We start from the raw sequence: 25,404 nt of genomic DNA on the forward strand, positions 1-25,404 counted from the left end.
TTGCCAATACTTATGTTTTTATTATCTTTTTGATGATCGTCATTCTAACAGATGTGAGGTTGTTTTCTCTGGAAAAATATCTATTCAGGTTCTTTGCCCATTTTTTAATCAGGTTTCTTTTGCTTTTGTGATGTAGAGTTGTATTAGTTCTCTCTCTTCATTTTGAATAGGAATCCCTTATCAGATTTGTGAATATCTTATCCCATTCAGTAGGCTGTCTTTTTGTTGTTGATGGCTTCCTTTGCTGTGCCAAAGCTTTACAGTTTGATGAAGCATCCTTTACAATAGCCAAGATATGGAAGCAACCTAGGTGTCCGTTGGTAGATGAATGGATAAGGAAGATATGGTGTATATATGCAATGGAATATTACTCATTTATAAAAAATGAAGTAAAATCTTTCCATTTATGATAACATGGATGGACCTACAGGGTATTAGGCTAAGTGAAAGAAGTCAGATAGAGAAAGACACATACTGTAAAAGTAGACCTATATATGGAATCCAAAAAACCAAATAGACAAGCTAGAAACAGACTCATAGATACAGAGAACAAGCTATTTATTTGCTAGAGGGGAGGAGGGTAAAAGTTGGACAAATTAGGTAAAGGGAATTAAGAGATACACACTTCTAGTTATAAAATAAAAAAGTCAGTAATGTAATTTACAGCATGGTGAATATAGTCAATAATATTGCAATAACTTTGCATGCTGGCAAATGATAACTAAGTTTATAATGGTGATCATTTAATAATATATAAAAATATTGAATCCCAATGTTATACATCTGAAATTAATATATGATATATATCAACTATATTTCGATTTTTAAAAACTGGTTTAGCTCAAAGAGCTTACCCACCTGAAAAATGACTGAGTCCACATAAGAGAATGGTTTTAAGGGTGTTTATAATGGATATTATTCACAAAAATTTTCTATATGTTTACTTGAAGAATCTCTATATAAAAGAAAAACATTATACATGTGTGTGTGTCAATGTGTCTGTATCTCTATATGTGTGGATATGCACATATACAACTTAAATTTCCAATACATTTGATTTAGAAAAAAATAAAGCAAGTTTATTAGGAAAAACACTTCGAGAACAGTGATTTTAAGCAAAATAATATCAGTTTTCCAAACCTGTCCCTCTTCCTTTCTCTCTTTCTCAAACAGATCACCAGGAAAAAAAAAAAATGTTCTTTATACATTTTAGAGGGTTTCCCAGGTGGCGCAGTGGTAAAGAATCCACCTGCCAATGCAGGAGATGTAGGAGACTTGGGTATGATCCCTGGGTTGAGAAGATCCCTTCGAAGAGGAAATGGTAACCCACTCCAGTATTCTTGCCTGGAAAATCCCATAGACAGAAGAGCATGTCCGGCTACAGTCCATGGGGTCACAAAGAGTCGGACATGACTGAACATGAATGTTTGTCTAGCTGTAAACATTTTAGGAATCATTTTTTATTTCTGTGAAGAAAAAGAAATGTGTCTACTTTGTGAAGGTATATTTAATTTTATTTTTATCTTGTTGAATGTTCTATGAAATACTGTGGCATTATCAATTATATGCTAGCAATAGTATAGGAAAGATATGATTATTATTCTCTAACTTGCTTTAAATTATACATCTAACATCAGTCAATCAACTGTTATATTTAAATCAGTAGATTGTGCCTATTCTGACTTTTTTCACAACTCTCATTAAACTCTCATACCCTAATAATTCATCTCGGGAATTAAGAAGTATAAACAATTGCAGTTCACCATGACCAATTCAACTCATTTTCTGAACAGACTCAAACTGTTCAGAAAATGAGAAGTAAAACTAATATTTGAGACTCTATTTTACCAAAAAGAAATAATTGAATGGTATTGAAAAACTAACAAAAATGTAAAAGGACAACACCGTGTTTACAAGTGATGTTATGCAAAGAAAGGAAGGTCTTGCTATGTTTAGATATTACCTAAGTAAACTGCACTGAAAGTTTTGTAATAATTTCAGACCCAGAATTATGTGAAACAAAAGAAAACGGGTTCAAAAAATAAGCAGTCCTCATTAAGCAGAAAATGAAATGAGCATAAAGACAAAAACGTCTTTGGTAAACTCAGAATTCAAAACGTGTAAAACTAGAAGTATAAATTGAAAGTCAAAGTAATATAAAGCAGCATCATACATAGAGGAAACTTAACTGCAGATTGCTAAGTGAATGAAGTCATTCTGGAAAGGTTACACACAATATGATCCCACCCATATGACATTTTAGAAAAGGAAAAATATAAAGAGAATGAAAAGATCAGTGTTGCCACAAGGGGGAAAGGATGAATAGGCAGAGCACAGGGGATCTGTAGTGTAGTGAAAACATTCTGTGTGATAATGCAATCCCAAAGAAAGGCGATGCCAAGGAATGCTCAAACTACTTGCACAATTGCACTCATCTCACATGCTAGTAAAGTAATGCTCAAAATTCTCCAAGCCAGGCTTCAGAAATACGTGAACTGTGAACTTCCAGATGTTCAAGCTGGTTTTAGAAAAGGCAGAGGAACCAGAGATCAAATTGCCAACATCTGCTGGATCATCGAAAAAGCAAGAGAGTTCCAGAAAAATATCTATTCTGCTTTATTGACTATGCCAAAGCCTTTGACTGTGTGGATCACAATAAACTGTGGAAAATTCTGAAAGAAATGGGAATACCAGACCATCTGACCTGTCTCTTGAGAAACCTGTATGCAGGTCAGGAAGCAACAGTTAGAACTGGACAGGGAACAACAGACTGGTTCCAAATAGGAAAAGGAATCCATCAAGGCTGTATATTGTCACCCTGCTTATTTAACTTATATGCAGAGTACATCATGAGAAACACTGGGCTGGAAGAAACACAAGCTGGAATCAAGATTGCCAGGAGAAATATCAATAACCTCAGATATGCAGATGACACCACCCTTATGACAGAAAGTGAAGAAGAACTAAAGAGCCTCTTGATGAAAGTGAAAGAGGAGAGTGAAGAAGTTGGCTTAATGCTCAACGTTCAGAAAACTAAGATCATGGCATCTGGTCCCATCACTTCATGGGAAATAGATGGGGAAACAGTGTCAGACTTTATCTTTTTGGGCTCCAAAATCACTGCTGATGGTGATTGCAGCCATGAAATTAAAAGACGCTTACTCCTTGGAAGGAAGGTTATGGCCAACCTAGCTAGCATATTTAAAAGCAGAGACATTACTTTGCCAACAAAAGTCCATCTAGTCAAGGCTATGGTTTTTCCAGTGGTCATGTATGGATGTGAGAGTTGGACGGTGAAGAAAGCTGAGCACCGAAGAATTGATGCTTTTGAACTGTGGTGTTGGAGAAAACTCTTGAGAGTCCCTTGGACTGCAAGGAGATCCAATCAATCCATCCTAAAGGAGATCAATTCTGGGTGTTCATTGGAAAGACTGATGTTGAAGCTGAAACTCCAATACTTTGGCCGCCTCATGTGAAGAGTTGACTCATTGGAAAAGACCCTAATGCGAAGGATTGGGGGCAGGAGGAGAAGGGGACAACAGAGGATGAGATGGCTGGATGGCATCACCAACTCGATGGACATGGGTTTGGGTAGACTCCAGGAGTTGGTGATGGACAGAGAGGCCTGGCGTGCTACAATTCATGGGGTTGCAAAGAGTCGGACACGACTGAGCGACTGAAGTGAACTGATAATGAAACAGTGTGTACATACATCGTGCAGTTGGCAAAACCTAGAAAACTGTACAACATGAAGAGCCACTCTAATGTAAACTATGGACTTAGCTAAAATAATGCATCATATTGGTTCATCAAATTTAACATATTACAGCATTGCAAGATGTTAATTATTGGAAAACCCAGGGAAGGGGAAAATACATGTGAATTTTCTGTACAGAGTATAGCATACTCTCTGTTCAACTTTTCTATAAATCTAAAATTGCTCTATAAAATAAACCCCATTATTTTGAAAAACAAACTGATGAGAGTTAAACTTATACATGGTAATATATATTAATGAATAGAAACTGACAGAAAAAATTTTCATACTAAATGCAATGGGGTACCCTGGATTGGATACTGGAAAAGAAAGATGGTAGTAGAAAAACTGATGAACTAAAAAAAAAAAAAAATGTAGTTTAGTTAATAGTAATGTATCAGTGTGAATCTCTTTGTTTTTAGAGACATTACCATATGTATATAAGACATTTTTAAACTTTTTATTTTACATTGGAGTAGAGTTGATCAATGGGCTTCCCTGGTAGCTCAGAAGGTAAAGTATCCACCTGCAATGTGGGAGACCTGGGTTCCATCCCTGGGTTGGGAATATCCTCTAGAAGAGGGCATGGCAACCCACTTCAGAATACTTTCATGGAGAATACCCATGGACAGAGGAGCCTGGCAAGCTGTAGTCCATGGGGTTGCAAAAAGTCAGACATGACTGAGCAACTAAGTACAAAACACAGCACAGGTAGTTGATTAACAATATCCTGATAAAGTGTACAACAAAGTGATTCAGTTATACATATACATGTATATATTCTTTTTTCCCAGATATTTTCCCAGATGTTTTCCGTGATGTTTTCTCTGACTCAGATAACCAAGATGGTGTGGTCACTCACCTAAAGCCAGACATTCTGGAGTGTGAAGTCAAATGGGCCTTAGGAAGCATTACTATGAACAAAGCTACTGGAGGTGATGGAATTTCAGCTGAGCTAATTCAAATCCTAAAAGATGAAGCTGTTAAAGTGCTGCATTCGTTATATCAGCAGATTTGGAAAACTCAGCATTGGCCATAGGACTGGAAAAGGTCAGTTTTCATTCCAATCCCAAAGAAAGGCAATGCCAAAGAATGTTCAAATTACCGTATAATTCCACTCATTTCACATGCCAGCAAGATTACGCTAAAAATCTTGCCAGCTAGGCTTCAGCAATCCAGGAACCAAGAACTTCCAGATACATAAACTGGATTTAGAAAAGGCAGAGGAACCAGAGATCAAATTGCCAACTGGATCATAGAAAAAGAAAAAGCAAGGGGATTCCAAAAAAACATCTACATATGCTTCACTGCCTAGGCCAAGGCCTTTGACAGTGTGGATCACAACAAACTGTGGTAGATTCTTAAAGAGATAGGAATAGCAGACCACATTACATGCCTCCTGGGAAACCTATATGCAGGACAAGAAGCAACAGTTAGAACTAGACATGGAATAACGGACTGGTTCAAAATTGGGAAAGGAGTGCATCAAGGCTATATATTGTCACCTTGCTTATTTAACTTATTTGCAGAGTAAATCATATGAAATGCCAGGGTGGATGAATCTAAAGCTGGAATCAAGATTGCTGAGAAAAATATCAACAACCTCAGATATGCAGATGATATCAGTTAAATGGCAGAAAGTGAAGAGGAACTAAAGAGGCTCTTGATGAAAGTAAAAGAGGAGAGTGAAAAACCTGACTTAAAACTCAACATTCAAAAATTGAAGATTATGGCATCCAGTCTTATCACTTCATGGCAAATAGATAGAGAATGTGTGGAAACAGTGTCAGATATCATCTTCTTGTGCTCCAAAATCGCTGTGGACAGTGACTGAAGTCATGAAGTTAAAAGACACTTGCTCCTTGCAGAATAACTATAGCCAACCAAGACAGTGTATTGAAAAGCAGAGACATACACTTTGCCAACAAAGCTATGGTTTTTCCATTAGTCCTATATGCGGTTCAATCCCTGGAATGGGAAGATCCCATGGGGAAGGAAATGACATCCCACTCCAGTATTCTTGCCTGGGAAATACTATGGACAGAGGAACCTGGCAAGTTATATCCATGAGGTCGCAAAATGAGTCAGACACAAGTCAGCAACTAAACAACAGCAAAAATTATTCCAAAAGAGGCAAAATTTAAAGAACAGAATTGCATATGATTATGAAATAACTAACAGCTAGAATGAAATGTCCAAACACTAACTGACCGTATTCCTCCTTGGCTCTGAAAGCTGAAAGTATTGTACAAGAATAAGACAAAATATACTAGTATACTAGAAACGCCAGGAAACATTGAAGGACAGGGAAGCCTGGTGTGCTGCAGTCCATGGGATCACAAAGAGTCAGACACGACTTAGCAAGTGAACAATAACAACAATACTAGAAACTCCTTGTAGGCAGTGGTTTTTTTCTCACTCTCTTTTGACTCTAAAATATCTAGCAAAGGAAGTGCTTATACATGTTCAATGACCGAGTCTCAATTGTCTAGAATCAAATGATACAAATATTTTCTGAAGTCACTTGTTAAAACAGCTTATGTTGTTAATTAAATTAACAGTTTTTTTCTTTACTATTGCTCACAAGTCATGTTATGTATTCCAAAAGAAAGCTAATAAATTATTATAGAATAGCAAAGAGAAATCTGGCCTCATTAAAAATATTTTTTTCTCCCAAACTATGTAGATCCTTTTGTAAGGCAAGGTTTTCATTTTTCAGATTCGTTATATTTTACAAAATATCCTGCATGTAACATCTAGTGATTCTTCCACATTTTGATATCTACTAATTAGCTAAGAGGTCATAAGCAATTTGCCCATCCTATTGTTAAACACATTACATTTCAGTAACTATTCAGTCAACTTAAGTTTTTAAATAATTGTTAGTACTGTGCTAGGTTCATGATCTTTTTTGAAGAACCAAAAAATGAGCCCCTGATGGATGAATTTATTGAAAGACTTGGTGGATCAGAGATCTAAATCAGTACACTAAATCTCAATTAATTATAAGAATAAAAATTAGTTATATAAAATTTAAAGAAATAGCTGTTCTTTACATAAAAAAACATACCCTTCTTTTCTATACCTTGACCATGGTATTTCATAAGAGATATATGTTGTAATCTTCCAAGGTGACAATTCAGACTTATAGCTGTTTCCTAAGGAACATATAAATTTAAGTAACATATCTCATTTCCATTTTTTGTTTATAAGTGCCGTGAGATGTTTCATGCTGTATTTGTTTATACTCACTTCCTATGGAACATCTGCTTCTATAACATGTTAAGCAATAATCCCTCTCCTGTTTAAACATCGTTGAAAATACCTACCTATATCTCTGTTGAAAATCAAAATTTCTACAACTTACATCTAACAATATCAGGGTTTTTTCAAAAGAATATTGATTGCTGAGAGAAAAACTATCTGGGGAACATTTTCTAAGTTTGTCACTGGTTAAAATTCTATTCAAAATTTATCTTTTATTTTCTATTGCTTCTTTGTTCATCACATATCATGAGTGCATTCTATAATGCTTATCTAGAAATTACCTGTTTTATACTGTAGACACCATTTATTATAAAATTAATGAAATTAAAAGTTTACTGTTGTTTTTGTGTGCCCTTTACTGCCAAAATACCCATAGCTGGATCTGCCCAAATTCTAAAAGTATATTATACAACTTTCTGCATCTGTAACCTTCTATTTAAAACTTTAGTCTTCATAGAATCTATATTTCTCTGTAATTTAGAAATTATAACATTGGGGCAATGATACAGAATTTCAAATGTAATAGCACATAAGACACTACCAGGTAAATTATGTGTTACAGATGTATATCGGTGAGTGTGCATACATAAATATAAATAAATATGTCATCCATTAGCAATACAATTCATAGCTATAGGAGTACTGTTCAACAGTTGATTCTGAAGGACTCTAAAAGTCAAGAAACTTTAATCCCAGTTCAGTTCAGTTGCTCAGTCTTGTCTGACTCTTTGCGACCCCATGAATTGCGGCACGCCAGGCCTCCCTGTCCAACACCAACTCCCAGAGTCCACCCAAACCCATGTTGATCGAGTTGGTGATGCCATCCAGCCATCTCATCCTCTGTTGTCCCCTTCTCCTCCAGCCCCCAATCCTACCCAGCATTAGGGTCATTTCCAATGAGTCAACACTTCGCATGAGGTGGCCAAAGAATTGGAGTTTCAGCTTCAACATCAGTCCTTCCAATGAACACCCAGGATTGATCTCTTTTCGGATGGATTGATTGGATCTCCTTGCAGTCCAAGGGACTCTCATGAGTCTTCTCCAACACCACAGTTCAAAAGCATCAATTCTGCGGCACTCAGCTTTCTTCACCGTCCAACTCTCACATCCATACATGACCACTGGAAAAACTATAGCCTTGACTAGACGGACTTTTGTTGGCAAAGTAATGTCTCTGCTTTTAAATATGCGAGCTAGGTTGGCCATAACCATCCTTCCAAGGGGTAAGCGTCTTTTAATTTCATGGCTGCAATCACCATCAGCAGTGATATTGGAGCCCCAAAAAATAAAGTCTGACACTGTTTCCACTGTTTCCCCGTCTATTTCCCATGAAGTGATGGGACCAGATGCCATGACCTTAGTTTTCTGAACGTTGAGAATTAAGCCAACTTCTTCACTCTCCTCTTTCACTTTCATCAAGAGGCTCTTTAGTTCTTCTTCACTTTCTGCCATAAGGGTGGTGTCATCTGCATATCTGAGGTTATTGATATTTCTCCCGGCAATCTTGATTCCAGCTTGTGTTTCTTCCAGCCCAGCATTTCTCATGATGTGCTCTGCATATAAGTTAAATAAGCAGGGTGACAATATCTAGCCTTGACGTACTCCTTTTCCTATTTGGAACCAGTCTGTTGTTCCATGTCCAGTTCTAACTGTTGCTTCCTGACCTGCATACAGGTTTCTCAAGAGACAGGTCAGATGGTCTGGTATTTCCATCTCTTTCAGAATTTTCCACAGTTTATTGTGATCCACACAGTCAAAGGTTTGGCATAGTCAATAAAGCAGAAATAGATGTTTTTCTGGAACTCTCTTGCTTTTTTGATGATCCAGCGGATGTTGGCAATTTGATCTCTGGTTCCTCTGCCTTTTCTAGAACCAGCTTGAACATCTGGAAGTTCACGGTTCATGTATTGCTGAAGCCCGGCTTGGAGAATTTTGAGCATTACTTTACTAGCATGTGAGATGAGTGACATTGTACAGGAGACAGGGATCAAGATCATACCCATAGAAAAGAAATGCAAAAACACAAAATGGCTGTCTGAGGAGGCCTTACAGATACCTGGGAAGAGAAGAGAAGTGAAAAGCAAAGGAAAAAAGAAAAGATATTCCCATCTGAATGGAGAGTTCCAAAGATTAGCAAGGAGAGATAAGAAAGCCTTCCTCAGCGATCAATGCAAACAAATAGAGGAAAACAACAGATTGGGAAAAACTAGAGATCTCTTCAAGAAAATTAGAGATACCAAAGGAACATTTCATGCAAAGATAGGCTCGATAAAGGACAGAAATGGTATGGACCTAACAGAAGCAGAAGATATTAAGAAGAGGTGGCAAGAATACACCGAAGAACTGTACAAAAAAGATCTTCACGACCCAGATAATCACGATGGTGTGATCACTCACCTAGAGCCAGACATCCTGGAATGTGAAGTCAAGTGGGCCTTAGAAAGCATCACTACAAACAAAGCTAGTGGAGGTGATGGAATTCCAGTTGAGCTATTTCAAATTCTCAAAGGTGATGCTGTAAAAGTGCTGCACTCGATATGCCAGCAAATTTGGAAAAATCAGCAGTGGCCACAGGACTGAAAAAGGTCAGTTTTCGTTCCAATCCCAAAGAAAGGTAATGCCAAAGAATGCTCAAACTACTGCACAATTGCACTCATCTCATATGCTAGTAAAGTAATGCTCAAAGTTCTCCAAGCCAGGCTTCAGAAATACGTGAACTGTGAACTTTCAGATGTTCAAGCTGGTTTTAGAAAAGGCAGAGGAACCAGAGATCAAATTGCCAATATCCACTGGATCATCGAAAAAGCAAGAGAGTTCCAGAAAAACATCTATTTCTGCTTTATTGACTATGCCAAAGCCTTTGACTGTGTGGATCACAATAAACTGTGGAAAATTCTGAAAGAGATGGAAATACCAGACCATCCGACCTGTCTCTTGAGAAACCTGTATGCAGGTCAGGAAGCAACAGTTAGAACTGGACATGGAACAACAGACTGGTTCCAAATAGGAAAAGGAGTATGTCAAGGCTAGATATTGTCACCCTGCTTATTTAACTTATATGCAGAGTACATCATGAGAAACGCTGGGCTGTAAGAAACACAAGCTGGAATCAAGATTGCCAGGAGAAATATCAATAACCTCAGATATGCAGATGACACCACCCTTATGGCAGAAAGTGAAGAAGAACTAAAGAGCCTCTTTATGAAGGTGAAAGAGGAGAATGAAAAAGTTGGCTTAAAGCTCAATGTTCAGAAAACTAAGATCATGGCATCTGATCCCATCACTTCATGGCAAATAGATTGGGAAACAGTGGAAACAGTGTCAGACTTTATTTTTTTGGGCTCCAGAATCACTGCTGATGTTGACTGCAGCCATGAAATTAAAAGACACTTACTCTTTGGAAGGAAGGTTATGGCCAACCTAGATAGCATATTTAAAAGCAGAGACATTACTTTGCCAACAAAAGTGCGTCTAGTCAAGGCTATGGTTTTTCCAGCGGTCATGTATGGATGTGAGAGTTGGACGGTGAAGAAAGTTGAGTGCCGAAGAATTGATGCTTTTGAACTGTGGTGTTGGAGAAGACTCTTGAGAGTCCCTTGGACTATAAGGAGATCCAATCAGTCCATCCTAAAAGAGATCAATCCTGGTTGTTCATTGGAAGGTCTGATGTTGAAGCTTAAACTCCAATACTTTAGCCACCTCATGCAAAGTGTTGACTCATTGGAAAAGACCCTAATGCTGGGTACGATTGGGGGCAGGAGGAGAAGGCGACGACAGAGGATGAGATGGCTGGATGGCATCACCAACTCGATGGACATGGGTTTGGGTAGACTCCGGGAGTTGGTGATGGACAGAGAGGCCTGGCGTGCTGGAATTCATGGGGTCACAAAGAGTCGGACACGACTGAGCGAGTGAACTTAACTGAACAGCAGTGGCCACAGGACTGGAAAAGGTCAGTTTTTGTTCCAATCCCAAAGAAAGGCAATGCCAAAGAATGCTCAAACTAAGATAGGACACTGAAAGATGAACTCCCCAGGTCAGTACGTGCCCAATATGCTACTGGAGATCAGTGGAGAAATAACTCAAGAAAGAAGGATGGGATGGAGCCAAAGCAAATACGATACCCAACTTTGGAGGTGACTGGTGATAGACGCAAAGTCCGATGCTGTAAAGAGCAATATTGCATAGGAACCTGGAATGTTAGGTCCATGAATCAAGGCAAACTGGAAGTGGTCAAACAGTAGACGGCAAGAGTGAACGTCGACATTCTAGGAATCAGCGAACTAAGATGGACTGGAATGGGTGAATTTAACTCAGATGACCATTATATCTACTACTGTGGGCAAGAATCCCTTAGGAAAAATGGAGTAGCCATCATGGTCAACAAAAGAGTCCGAAATGCAGTACTTGGATGCAATCTCAAAAACGACAGAATGATCTCTGTTTGTTTCCAAGGCAAACCATTCAATATCACGGTAATCCAAGTCTATGCCCCGACCAGTAATGCGGAAGAAGCTGAAGTTGAACGGTTCTATGAAGACCTACAAGACCTTCTAGAACTAACACCCAAAAAAGATGTCCTTTTCATTATAGGGGATTGGAATGCAAAAGTAGGAAGTCAAGAAATACCTGGCTTAACAGGCAAATTTGGCCTTGGAGTACAGAATGAAGCAGGGCAAAGGCTAATAGAGTTTTGCCAAGAGAACGCACTGGTAATAGCAAACACCCTATTCCAACAATACAAGAGAAGACTCTACACGTGGACATCACCAGATGGTCAACACCGAAATCAGATTGATTATATTCTTTGCAGCCAAAGATGGAGAAGCTCTATACAGTCAGCAAAAACAAGACCGGAAGCAGACTGTAGTTCAGATCATGAACTGCTTATTGCCAAATTCAGACTTAAATTGAAGAAAGTAGGGAAAACCACTAGTCCATTCAGGTATGACCTAGATCAAATCCCTTATGAGTATACAGTAGAAGTGACAAATAGATTTAAGGGACTAGATCTGATAGACAGAGTGCTTGATGAACTTTAATCTAGGAGAAACTAAGATACATATCAGTCATCATCAGTAACATACAATATCATAGAAATTACCTTAAAATTCTCCATATCCTATATCCAGATGACACCATTTCCTATTGGACATCATAAATGACCAGTATTCATAATTTCTATTCTATGCCAAGCCAGATATCTTTCTCGGATGACGTTAATAAACCAACTGTTCTTTGCACCTCTATTTTAAGTCCACAGAGTAAACTTCCTAATTTCTAGACTGTTGAACAGTTTTCCATTAAAGGAATCCCAACTCTCTGACATGGAGTATGAGGCTCTTCACAATCCAGGATAATTCTGTTTTTCCCTTCACAAATTCCATGTTCTGCTCTTCTCTACACTACTTTCAGAATACATGCGCTATATTTTTTCTCAACATACAATCCTATTTTATAGTCTGTGTTTTGTGTATGTGACGTCCAATCACACATACCTCGTAAATTACTATTTATCTTTAAAGCTTCACATATTTACTCTTGACATAGTTTACTCTGACTCACGTTAAGCAGAGCTGATGACACACATTACAGTATTATTAAATCACTGTGTATCTTAATTGACAACCATCACTATATTGTAGTCACTGCTCCATGCATTCTCTTCTACCAGATTGCTCTCAAGGAAATGGCTTCCTTAACTCTCTTACAATAGGCAGTATCAAATAATGGTAATGTATATAATGTAAAAAGTCAGACTACCTGGTTTTATTCCTGACTCTGTCACTTACTAAGTGCATGATCTTGTTTAGTTATTTAAATTTGTAGGTGGGGCTTATTTTTTTGTAAAATGAGAGTAAAACATAAGACTGTTGTGAGAATTAAACCAGTTGACATATGGAAATCACTGCAAATAGAGCACAGCACATTGCAGAAATATTAGCAATGGGTATTGTTTTTTGCATCTTTTACTGCCTATGATAGTACCAGTACATAGCAGGAGCTCAAGCAGTTACTAAACAGGATGAATAAATTCCAATACCCTGAAGCTTGTGCAAGCCCCTTTACACCACATAAACTATTCAGAATTCGAATCCAAAAAATAATGTGACTCCACAGAATTTCCTTTCTAAAATAATGTTAGCATTTTTAGTTCCTTCCATAGTGTTTACCACTACAGAGATTTTCTTTGAATTAGGATCATATATTTCAGAAATGAAAAAGTATTTATTTTAGAGGAGATTATTACCATGGCAAATTATACCACAAAATATTTCTTGGGTTATAAAACTCCTGCCCTGAATTTTACATTCCAATTTCCAAAATCTGCTGAAGAACTAACTTGCTATCCTAACTTATATTATCACATTACAGAAAACTACATAAGAATGCCGTATATTTCTATAAAAATATTCCATAAAAATTACTGTTCAGAAGGCAAAAATATTGCTAATAATTTTCAGATGTTTAAAATCTTGAGGATTTATTGGTTAGAAGATAACACATTTAAGCCTTCTATCTGAAGACTAGTCACATTAAAATGATGTACTAATTTTTTTAAAAGATCTCAAAACATTCATTGGTTCTTATGAAAACTGAGAGTAAATGAGATTTGTTTTGATTATGAGCTAACATATAAAACTACTCTTCCGATGCAAGTACAGTTATATTTGAATCTAAGATAAAATCAATTTTTAGTTGTCAGAGAATGAGTTAAGAATTTTTAGGCAGAAAGTGACATCTCAGTCGCCTGGATCATAAATCAAGTTGTGATGAGAGGATAGGGATACACGAGAGGATGGAGAGCTAATAATAATCGTATACAACCCAATTTTCCTCTTGGCCTTATGAAAGATCAGCATTTTTCAACTGCTGAGAAAAGAGCACAACACTGACTGATGTATCCCAAGATTTGGTTATTCTTTAGGGTACAAACATTCAGACAACATAGTCCTGAAATTCTGTGAAATGTAGTCTCTTCAACATTAAATCACATAATCTTGAATCTTTCTTTGGTACTGTCCTCAGCCAAGACAGAGAGGATTAATGAAAGACCACTAAACAGACCCAGAAAGCAATGACTTTGAGGATGACCTTGAGGATCCCTGAGCTTCAGCTGCTTGTCTGTGTAATTAAGGAATTGCAATAGATGATTTCTAAAGTCCCTGCTGGCTCCAAAATTGATTATTCATTCAAATACATGCTACTGCTCCAAATAAGATTAAAATATGCCCCTTTTATAAGAAAGTGAAGCAGCTCTATCAACAAACATTTTCACAAAATTCTATACGGTTATCTTTGGTTTAGGACTATGTTGTTACTTGCTTTTTCAACACTCAAGAGAATGAGTAAATTAAAATTGAAATGATCACTGATTCTACTTTAAAAACTGATTACCCAGCACATCCATCCATTCAGGATAGACATGACAAACAGTTTTACAGCACAGTTTACAAAATTAATTCATATCATCCATGAGCTTTAAACTCCATTGAAGACTTTTGAGAAGATCAATGTTTATGACTACCAGATGCCTTGATATTCACGGCACAGAGTAAGTATCCAAGTGTAGACTGAGTTAAGGTTCTTTGAAACCACCATGCTGTGTCTCGCCTCTCTTCCTGCACTAGCTGAATCTCCCTGGTTGCTGGATTCATGGTCTTGTCACTTTATGTTGAGAAAAAAAATCACTCTTTACATTTGTCTAAAGTTTGAAAAATTCCAGACAAAGGAGCCTGATGGGCTACAGTCCACAAGGTCCGGAAGAGTCAGACATAATTGGTTGACTGAGCACACATGGGCCACAAAAACTTTAACTTATTCTTAGCCCTATACCCAAAAGAACATTAACTGGTATTGTCACTTGGAAGGGAAATTTGATTACATTTACCAAGCATCTTATGCCCTCTTTTTTTTCCTTTTGCTTTGTCTTCCTTAGTTCATTAATTTTTCTTCTGTGGAGTTCCCCAAAGGTCTTACAACTTACACAATTCACCAAATTTAGTTTCTCTTTATTTTATGCCTTTATTGTAAAAATGATCTATTAATAAAAATTCTTTTTTTAATATCCCTTCTTGGAGTGTCAGCAAGCTAATGAAAATTTAGCCTATGCCAAATCACTAAGATACATAATTAGAAGAATAGAGAGCTGACCCTTGGTTTCTATAATCTATCATGAGAACTTTTACAGTGATTTCCAGCTGCTTTTTCTAACTCCTATCTGTTCTTTGATTACAACATCCTCCATAATCACCTCTAAAATATGGCCTTTGAATAATCTCCAATATCTTTAGTGGGGCACATAAAATCTATTATAAGCTGATCTCAGTAACTTTCTAGGAATGTTTCATAGTCATTTACCAGACAACCTTAAATTCAAGTAACTCTTTGATGGGGAATTTTCATATTCCTTATTCCAATTTCACTATCACTTAATTCATGGCTTTTCTAGTCTTTTGGTTTTAATGTTACCTCTCTTATTGTGAGCAATGGATGCAACTGTATAAATATCTTCAGCATTTACAAATACTGAAGCTACTACAATCAACTCAAACTGAGCTCCAAGATTACATGAGAGAAACTTGAGAATTCTAAAATGAATTCCTGTTACAAAAGTGCTAAGAATAGATTCCTTGAGTGGCTGGTAAAATGCCTATTTTTCCTGCTATGTGTTTATTGTAATATCCTAAATTTTAAAATATCCAGAACTATATTTATCATGAATTATGCATAGTGCTGCATCAAGAGTTTGGAACAAACTACAGCACAATATCAAGCAGCGGTTGATTACTTTCATAAGTAATACCTGTTTAATTATAGCAGATAATGATTTTCTAGCATAGTGATTCTCAAAGTTGAACAGCATGAGAATCACATGGAAAGCCTGTGAAAAAACAGATTGCTGAACCCTAATCCCAGGATTTGTAACATAGTAGTAGGTCTTAGTTAGAAGCCCAGAATTTTGCATTTCTAATAATTATTGTTTAAAAATTAAAAACAATTTCAATATATTAGTTTACATAGATACAGCTATATATGACTCTGTAGTTTAATGTGTGTGTATATATATATATATATATATATATATATATATACACATACATATAGTTTTATATAACTGTATATACATAACATATGTGTCTGTGTGTGTATGTTAAGCTGCCTTATTACCAGAATGAATAAAACAAACTTGTAAAAAGGCTATTCAGAAAATTGAGTATACTATCCCCCTTGATGTTTTCCTTCTTATGTCCCATGTAAAAGGGATAAATGACTTTAGCAACTCCCAAGAAATCTGGGATATTACATTGCTAATTCTTCTTCATATAACATTTCCTGAATAAAGTGAACATCACTAGCAAAAAACAAACAAAATTGATGGTAATCAGTGAACTACGAAGTTTGCAGAAATACTTGAAGTGGCTTGTATTGTAAATGTTATAATCATTAAATGTTCTCAGGTCCAATGACTATCATTTGGGACATGGGACTTATTTAAAAAGTGTTTTATGATCTATTTTTTTACAGGCCAAATTTAATTTCTTTAAAAAAAAATCTTTCAAAAGAAATGAAACACCAGTGAATAATAAACCTAAAGGTCAAGACCATTAATTCATGAAATTAAAAAGAAAATATTTAAGGAGTAAAGTAAATAAGTAAAACTTTTGGGAAAATTATGATTTTTATAAATTCCCATCAAAATTCTTGACTTACACTTAATGAAATGACAGAATGGAAATTCATCTCCATTGGAACACATATGCTACATTTACATCATATATTCGAATGAAAACTTGGAAACTTGAAAATATAGCATTTGTTCTAAGTATGCTCTTTAAAATATTAAGGGAGCTGGACATTTCTTAGCAATACAAAAATTGATATCCAATCTGTTATATACACTTTTGTACATGTGTCAACAATTTAATGTAAAATAAGTATGAAAGCCATTATTTTTTTAAGTTTAATATCTATATTTTGGTTATTCTTATTTTAATAATTCCTGTTTTATCAGAAAGTACTTTCACTTGAAGTTGCACAAAGTAAAATATTTTGCTGCTAAGAAAATTTTTATTTTTATAAAATGCTATCAATATGACAAATCACTAGAAGAAAACTTTATTTATAATTTGAATTTTTTTAAAAAACAAATATAAAATCAACATAATAAATTTATTAAATATTTAAACATTAAAATTAGACATGAAAATTATTTGTGTGTCCTAGCTTTTTAACTTTGTAGTTACTTATATTGAATGACTAATATCATTTAAATGTTAAATATCACAAAGCACAAATTTGTGGGTAAAGCTGAAATAAAGAAAACCCATTCAAATGTGTTTCAAGTCTCCTTTCCTTTAAACCCAACAAGGCTATACATCAAAGCAAAAAAAACACAAAAAACAAAGTATATCACATGTCATATTTTAAAAATTCTAATTCAATCCCCAAAATACAAACAAGCACTGTTTTGATACAGAGAGGAGGATTTATACAGAAATATACAACATCATCAATGAAAAATATTTCTTTTTCTTTAAACACTAACATCATTTCTGATAAAACAGATACAAGATAACATTTTAAATTTTATAAATTTAATATTGCTAGAATAAATTCTATTTTTGCTGATTTTTACCACTTATTTACCTTCCCCCTTATTTTATAGTGTATTTTGCTTCAAGAAACGGTTAAAAAAGACCTATAATACTTTGTCATGTTTTTATAATGCATCGGACAACCTTCCTTGAAAGGTCAGCACAGTAGGTGAAAGTGATATATATAAAATATATAGCATTGTTCATCCTAGGCAGAAAAACTTTAAATGACCAAGAATCACATGTGTCAAAAATTTTATTTTCCTGTATGGACTATTCAGCATATGAAGCAGAATTTGGACTGTGATTCACAAAGGCAGAGTCCCAGGTGGTTATCATTGACACCCAGTTGTCAAAATATTCTTCCTGCATTTCAGACACCATTCAAAAAATGAAAGGTAGAAATCGAGTAGATAAGACTTCCAGAACCCAGACTTCACAAATAGCAATTCATTCCAATATTGAAGGCAAATTCTACTATATTAGAGACTTGTTTTAGAGAGTATTTTTATTATTTCCATTATTCTTGATGATTCACTCAATTCTAAATATTTCTAGTTTTAGGTAACTGGAATTTATTTGCAGGATACCAGATTTTTACCCCTAGACAACAACCTATATAATTTTCAATATAGAGCTGTCTTAAGCTACTTTTCTTTTTCAGTTAACTTCCAATTGATAGGCTTATAGTATTTTCTAAATATGTTTAACTAAGTAGATCTGCTAGTACAAAAAATAATATATGTAATATATACATAGACATATATCTATACTATTATATATGTATATTTATATATTACATAAGTACATCTGTAATATATACTCATACATATATAATATATACAATATAGTATGTATAATTTTACTTAAGACATTGAAAAGAGAATGAAATCATTAACAGACCCCATCTAAAACAACATATTGGAACATCAAATATTTCTCAACAAATGCAAAATCAGTGTTAGTTTCATTATCTTCCCTTGTACTGGAAAGCTTTTATTATTTACTTATCCAGATAATTTAAATTTATGGGCAAGCAGTCTAACAACCTTAAATGGGAGAAAAACAGGGAGAATTTCATGAAATAGGAATTGGTGTCAAAGAACTTTCCATTTCCAGGCTGAGATAAATATCAATCAAATAACTGCGATTATGTATAACTACAAGTTGAGGCGGTACAACAAAGAACAAGGCAGATGAGCTACTAGCTGTTATATCTTAGTCTTGGGGGTGGCAGGAGGGTGGCATATGAGAGTTAGAAGGTATCCCTGAAGAAGAAATATTAATATTTTAAGGAAATTCTAACCACTTAGAAATTTAAATAAATAAATTTGACACTTGATTTACCTTATTTTGATTCTATCAATTCAAAATGTATTTCAAGATTATATGCAAACTTTGACCTGTGTGGATTCAATGAAATAACTATCATGTGCTGTTCACGGTAATATTTTGAGCTCTTAATTGAGAAGAGGTATTAATTGGCACCCCAGGTAATACTATCAATTTTTCTTTTCCAAAATTCAACTCTTAGTAGACTGAGATTTAAGCAGACGCATCAATGAATTGACTATTCAATAGAAGGACTGACGCTGAAGCTGAAGCTCCAATACTTTGGCCACCTGCTGTGAACAGCCAACTCATTGGAAAAGCCCCTGATGCTGGGAAAGATTGAGGGCAGGAGGAGAAGGGGACTACAGAGGACAAAATGGTTGGATGGCATCACCAACTCAATGGATATGAGTTTGAGCAAGCTCCAGGAGAAGGTGAAGGACAGGGAAGCCTGGCATGCTGCAGTCCATTGGGCTGCAAAGAGTTGGACATGACAAGCAACTGAACAATGACAATTAATGAATTTAGCAGGTTTGGATTAGAATGAAAAAACTGTAAAATTTATCTAAGATTAAGAAATGATATCTGTATGCCTCTTTTACATACATTGTGGAGAGAGAGAGAGAGAGATACATAGTTAGATATATAGGAACATCTCACTTGCCCAACTATCATTTACTCTAAAGTGCTGTGACTTAGAAATTACTGTTATGCCTCAATTAAATGTGAGGATAAATGCTAATGAAGGTTAACAGGCCTGCATTAGGTCATACAGCAATAAAAGATACAGCCAGAATCCAAATGCAGATGTGCCAATTCTACATGATGTGCTTATTCTATTTTACTATTCTTCCTGTTATTTTTGACATCATCTTAAAGCACAAAAAAAGACAACCTGGGAAAATACAGATAACATTGTAGGATAGGGATTATGCATTGCCATAGCCTTGATTTAGAAATCAAGGTATCTGACCAGGAGATAAAGCATTGCATCCTATCAGGATATCTTTACCTGGAAAGTATGAGAAATATAAAAAGAGTGGATTCAATAAGGAAAACATATGCCTCTACATATGAGGCATATGACTACTGAGTTATGACTCAGTGGTTCTGAGATGCCAGGGTTTCTGGATGGTCTCTCTAATGCTCTCTGGCTCTACCTTTCTGGTCATTAAGGGAGTGCAGGTCCTCCAGACTGGACTCGGGGCCATCACAGAGCAAACCCAGAGGCACAAAGCACCTGGCCTCCCCCCATGTTTTTTTGTTTTTTTAATTTATTTTTAACTGGAGGACCACAATTATAATATTGCTTTGGTTTTGGCCATACAAGAACATGAATTAGCCGTACGTATACATATGCTCCCTCCTTCTTGAACCTCCCTCCAACTTCCCAACTTATCCCACCCCTCTAGACTGTCACAGAGACCTCCTCCTACCTCCTCCTATCTTTTTATTGGAAGGAAACTTTCCCAAAAGTCACTGGAGTCCTGTTCCAGTCTCACTGGCTTTACATACTCTTGCTTAAACCAACACTGGAAAAATGACTTAATTATCATGATTTGCTCTCAGATGAATCAATACTCACCCTGCAAAGTAATACAGGAGTCATTTTCCAGGAACACATAGGAGGGTGAAAACATGAACTGTTTCAGTGTTCCATCAGCAAAGAAAAACCAGGGAACAAATACTGGGTGGGCAACCAATGGGGTCTCTATTTGCCAGAAGACTGTTTTCTATTTAAGTACATTATCACTGTTAAGACAGCAATAAATAGCTAGGAAAATCTTTATGAAAAAATACCTAAAAAGAATTGAAAGATGGAGGTGGTTCAATTTTTTTAAAATTTACAATTGCTGATTTTGAGACTTTAATTTCACCCCACCCCTCCCTCAAATCTCTCTTCATTTTCTTCTCTTTAGTTGAGTTTATTTAATTGAGTCAAGTTTCTTGATTCCTTTGCACTGCTTAACCGTCTTACCAATACTATCCTAAGTGAAAACTATGTAGCCTACTTCCCGCTAATCTCTTCTTTGTAATCATACACAGACTAAGATATTTCAATCGACCAATCAATTTAAGTACTAGTCATGTGTAAACTATGGATTCTTTCTATATTATAATCCAACAATATGTATGGGCTTTGATATGTGTTGATTATTCTCTAAATCAAAAAAATATTTAAACTACTGAATTATTTACTAACATTTATGAATAATTAAGCCCCAAATTCAAATATTATTGATGTAATTCATAGTTTATAGGGCCAGAGAAGGTTAATTGCTTGTTTACTTTACTAAAGTAAACAAACTTAGTACCAGAAAATATACATGTCAAAGAAAAGTTTTTATTGAAAATGAATTGTAATGAATTATCTTGACCTTATTCATAATTTCAGTTGACAAGTTTGAGTAATATTTCCATGAAATTCATTAGAGAAAACCAGAAGTTTCATTAAACTTCTTCATAGATATTTTTTCCCATACCTAATAATATAGTACCAAACTGAGAGCTCAGATGATAAAGAATCTACTTGCAATGCAATAGACCTGGTTTTGATCCCTGGGTCAAGAAGATCTCCTGGAGAAGGGAATGGCAACCCACTCCAGTATTTTTGCCTGGAGAATTCCATGGACAGAGGAGCCAGGCAGGCAACAATCCATGAGGTCGCCAAGAGTCGGACATGACTGAGCAATTAACACAACACCATACTTTTCTACCAGGTTTCCTTTAAGATATGAAGCACTATTTAAATAGAGATAAAAATAATCCTCCCAAGAAAATAACATAAGTCAATTCTAAGGTTTTATGTGTGAATATGTCTCTGCAGAAGAGGATGAATGGGAATAGAAAAGACTATATATGAAGGAATGGGCCGCTCTTGAAAATTTTCCCCCAAATAATAATTTTACATAGCTCGGGTGATGTAATCATTACATGAAAGACATTTCAAATTTGGAAAGAACTATTGGTCTATTTCTTAAAACTTATATTTAAAAAGATTTGGAATTTAGAGCTTCTGATGGAAGTATGGCTGGGACTTAAAGAAGTTGCTAACTACCCTTAAGGTCTTTTCAGTGACCATACCCTCTGATGGATCACCATTATCCACCCCTTGAGTAAGGGTTTCTCAACCTGGAAGCTGTCATTTTGCACCAGGTCATTCTTAGTTGTAGGAAGCTGTCATGTTCTTTGTAAGATGTTAAGTAGGACCCCTAGTTTCCACACTAGATGCCATTTGTGCCCTGCCTACCCAGTTGTGACAGCCAACATATCTCCAGACAAATATCCCCATGGGGCAAAATCAAAATTGCCTCCCCACTTATCTACCCCCTCATTAATAGAGAACCATTTCCCTAAATCAAAAGTACCTGATTTTCTATGCTACTTGTCAAGTCAAACTCACAGAAACAAAGAATAGAAAAGTGGTTGCCAAGAGGTGAGCGTGGAGGAAATGGGAAGGGGTTTGTAAAACGGTACAAACTATCAGCTGTAAATAAGGACTGAGGATATAATGTATAACCTGGTGACTATAACTGATAACACAGTATCATAATACTGAAATTTTCTAAGAGAGTAGAACATGTATGTTCTCAGAAAAAAAAAAACAAACAGAAGAGAGTAGGATATTTAAGAGATTAAGTATGGTGTGGCATCATTATAATTTTTTCCTCCAAAGTTTATATTTATATTTTAGTTAACCTGAAAACAGATGCCCTTCTACTTATGAGGGTTAATTAATTAAAACAATAACTAGTTCAAACTTATTTCCAGCTATCACTTCATTTTTTTATGGAAAACCCTGAGGCATATATATCACTACTGATTTAACTATCTATTCCTTTTAAAACTAAAACAAACACAAACTTCTTATATCATAGTCAAATTGAAAATGGCAATGATTAGGCAATAAAAATAATAAATTGAATCTACAGGCACAAACAACCATACAAGCAAAGATGTTAAATCCCAAACTTCAACTGACCATAGAGTTTTCAGTCAAGAATATCATCAGTATCTCAAAAAGAAATGAATATTAACATCACATTTTCTAAATTAGTGCCACTTACGTCCTCATGGACATTATGGTTAACATAACATGTGGAGGGGAGAAGATTAAGAGGAAAAATGTACTACAAATCACCCCAGGACAATAATTAACATATTTTATTTTTCCTTCTCTCTTTTACTAAATCTTTTGGGACTTAAGGTATTATAACAATCACTATCTGTCAGGGAGATGTTTTTTTTCTCCCTGCTAGTTTTAATGATAAGTTTGGAGAGGTTGGCCAGCTATTTTAAGGCCATTTAATGCGTCTGAAATAGGGAAGTCACAGCTGCTAGATAAACCAGAAAAGCCATGAAGAGGAGGCCAGAGCGCCTGAGGTCAGCTTCCTGAGGCTAAAGGAGAGACTGAAAACTGTTCCTGAGAAAACCATAAGTGATTCCTAGGAGAAAGGAGGTGGGAAATTGGGGCAAGAGATGGGAAAAATCAAGAGGCAAGTTACCCTTACCTTGAGGAGTGTTTCTTAAATTTAATGTGCTTTAATGTGAATCACCTGAGACCACGTTAAGAGGAAGATTCTGACTCAAAAAGTCTGGGGTGGGGCTGCATTTCTGAGAATTCTGCATGTGCTGACACTGCTGATTGGTGCATGCATACTTTATGTGACAAGGTTCTAGAACACCCTTCCCCACCCAGCATATATCTGGAAATAAAACTGTTAACTTTGTTCATCATAAAATCTATGAGATAAACAAGGTAAATGAATTCATTTCCCCAAATATTCAATATGGAGAAACAAGTTTTCCTTATACCTTCTTTAAAGCAGAAAAAAAAAAAGAGAGAGAAAGGTAAACTACTGCTTTGATATTTAAGTTAATTTGTTAATTTGTTATTTTTTAAATATATATTCTATTTATATTTATAGATGTAAAGAATTAGTATGGTTTTCCTTTTCATATCTTCTTAGACAGCAATCATATCTTCTATGATATGTTATCTTATGGAGTAATGAAAAACTCAAATTTCTAAAATCAACATTATAGTTGAGTATGAGCTGGACAATGAGTTCTAAATCAGTTTTCCAGCTCAATCCTGAGTTTCTACTCATTTGTTATGACTACCCAGGATGTGCTTTATCTTAACCATTTGATTCCTTTTGCACCTATGGGAAAACCAAATGCTGGCTTACTGCATAGTCTCCCTTTCTGAGCCACTAACCAAGACCTGATTATGTGATAAGTTTCGGCATTATGTCAATGTCAAGGTGCACCAGAAAGAGAAGCAGATACAAGATGACAGATAGATGAAGTATCCCTGATGCAAAACATCCGTTGGTGAGGAAGAAGCTGCCAGTAAAAATTAGTATGTTTAGGCACAGAAATCTAAAGACTGAACACCAAGTCAAAGTAATTATAACCTCTTTGAAAAGAGGATGGTGTAGGAATAAAATAAATAGGAATATATACCTTTTTCCTACGACAACTATTTCTAAATAGCACTTTGTATTTTCTACAAGCTATCCTGGGAAACAAAACAGATGTGTTTAGGCATTTTTTGTAGTTTTTTAGGAAGAAGAATTTTCCAAATGTATGAGCCTCTTTTACTTCTGAAAGAAAGAATGTATGACAGAAAACCACAAAATACTGTAAAGCAATTATGCTTCAATTAAAAAAAGAAAAGAAAAACTTCCTCACACAAAGAATCATCATAAACATTCGGGTCCCAAAATGGCATACATTTTAGTAACCTGTGTCTGGTTTCATAACATTAAAGGTATATACAAAGCTTAGAATTTAAAGGCAGCCATATTTTCCCTGGCTTCCCAAGTGGTGCTAGTGGTAAAGAATCCACCTGTCTATGCAGGAGATATGAGAGGCGGTTCAATCCCTGGGTTGGGAAGATCCCCTGGAGGAGGGCATGGCAACCCACTCCAGTATTCTTTCCTGGAGAATCCCATGGACAAAAGAGTCTGGTGGGCTATAGTTCAAAGGGTCGCAAGGAGTTGGACATGACTGAGGCGACTTAGTAAGCATACATATTTTTCGTAAATAAAATGCCTAATTTGAAACTGACCTAGACAAATTGAAGACATTTTAAGCAAAGGAATGAAAGTAATGCAGATTTATAGTCTTGACAAATACATCCTGCCCTACTTGGAATGTCTCCATAGTTGATTTTAAGGCTACAACTCCATAGGCGACCATCTCCAAATACACGTTTTCCACATCACTTAAAATTTGTGAAGTCTCTTCTCAACTCACTGATTCTGACTGCATCACAAAAAGATGTTAGGTATCATGCTTAGATCATCTGCATGATGACAGTAATAATCAAACCATTTATTTTAGTTCATTCAAGCTATGGATAAATTCAGAAGAGGGAAAAAAAGACAAACTTCCAAATGGTCGATAGTTCCATTGGACAAAAATATTAAGCTGGGTTAGGCC

General features: G+C 35.7%; 1 protein-coding gene across 25 annotated transcripts in view; it reads right to left on the minus strand.

Moving 5' to 3' along the window:
* The window catches only part of EPHA3 (EPH receptor A3), a 393,120-nt gene that overhangs the window by 344,897 nt on the left and 22,819 nt on the right, over positions 1–25,404 (minus strand). For 4 of the 25 annotated variants that reach the window (XM_081547899.1, XM_081547926.1, XM_081547843.1 and 1 more), the window contains exon 1: positions 23,466–23,542. The exons of the other annotated variants lie outside the window; for them this stretch is intronic. The gene's annotated coding sequence lies outside the window, so the exon portion shown is untranslated. Of the gene's footprint in view, positions 1–23,465; positions 23,543–25,404 lie in introns of those variants that run through there. 25 annotated transcript variants of the gene reach the window in all.

The sequence above is a fragment of the Giraffa tippelskirchi genome, chromosome 2 (assembly GCF_054371585.1).
Source record: "Giraffa tippelskirchi isolate mGirTip1 chromosome 2, T2T-mGirTip1v1.2.pri, whole genome shotgun sequence".
In the NCBI taxonomy this organism is placed as follows: domain Eukaryota; kingdom Metazoa; phylum Chordata; class Mammalia; order Artiodactyla; family Giraffidae; genus Giraffa; species Giraffa tippelskirchi.